This window comes from Schistocerca nitens, chromosome 10 (genome assembly GCF_023898315.1).
Source record: "Schistocerca nitens isolate TAMUIC-IGC-003100 chromosome 10, iqSchNite1.1, whole genome shotgun sequence".
NCBI classification, from domain to species: Eukaryota; Metazoa; Arthropoda; class Insecta; order Orthoptera; family Acrididae; genus Schistocerca; species Schistocerca nitens.
Window position 1 is genome coordinate 89,825,197 of NC_064623.1, and position 1,032 is coordinate 89,826,228.

The window sequence follows — 1,032 nt, forward strand, 5'->3', positions numbered from 1 at the left end:
CCTGCTACATATATCTTGCGAAGAGACCATTGAGGATAAAATCAGAGAGATTCGAGCGCACACGGAGGCATACCGACAGTCTTTCTTTCCACGAACAATACGAGAGTGGAATACAAGGGAGAACCGTAGAGGTACTCAAAGTACCTTCCGCCACACACCGTCAGGTGGCTTGTGGACTATGGAGGTAGATTTAGATGTAGACGTGCACCAGGTGAATGGTCTAACAGACAGGAGGCCCTAGCCACACGGCCTTTACATTTTATTATAGAATGAGTTTACTCATGATTTGTTGCTGCAGACCATAGCATATAAGTTACTAAATATTTGTCAAGAGGGAAGCTGGTGAGGTTATATGCTTTCTCTTAGATCATGTAGATGACTGACTGAGTAATGAATAAAATTTGAGTATTGGAACCAGGATTGCCACAAGAAACACAATATCTTTGTTGTCAAAAACCACAATGTTAATTACAGAGATATGGTTTTGTAATGAAAATAATTTCATAAAAAAATTCAGTTGAATGGAATTAAGAACACCAAAGTGGGTACTATGCTATGGTCATCTGATGCAGACAGTCATGGTGTAACACTGGCCTCCAGAAGTACTACTAACCTGTTATAAATCAGGGGCATTAAATACTAAAAACCAAGCACTTTACGAAATGTAAACCATGTGTCTTCAAGTTCTCAACAGGTCTGCAGTAAGAGCTTCCTATGGTGTTCTAGATGACAAATATTAGTGTGTGTTTAATGTGCATGATTTTTTTTCCCCAGATTCGAGGAAATTCAGAGACCCTCAGTAGAAAAACCAGCCATCATTAGACAAACCAATTATCTGAACATAGCATATAACAAAATCAAAGGGAGAGAATCTCATAATATTACTTGTTAACTGCCAGAGTAATCACAGTAAAGTGCCAGAGCTCATTTTGTAGCATGCAGTTGCTCCCACATCCCGCTAGAAACTGAGAGTTCACTTAAACCCAAAGAGGGCTGGCAAATTTTCAACAATACATGGAAACTATCTCAGAA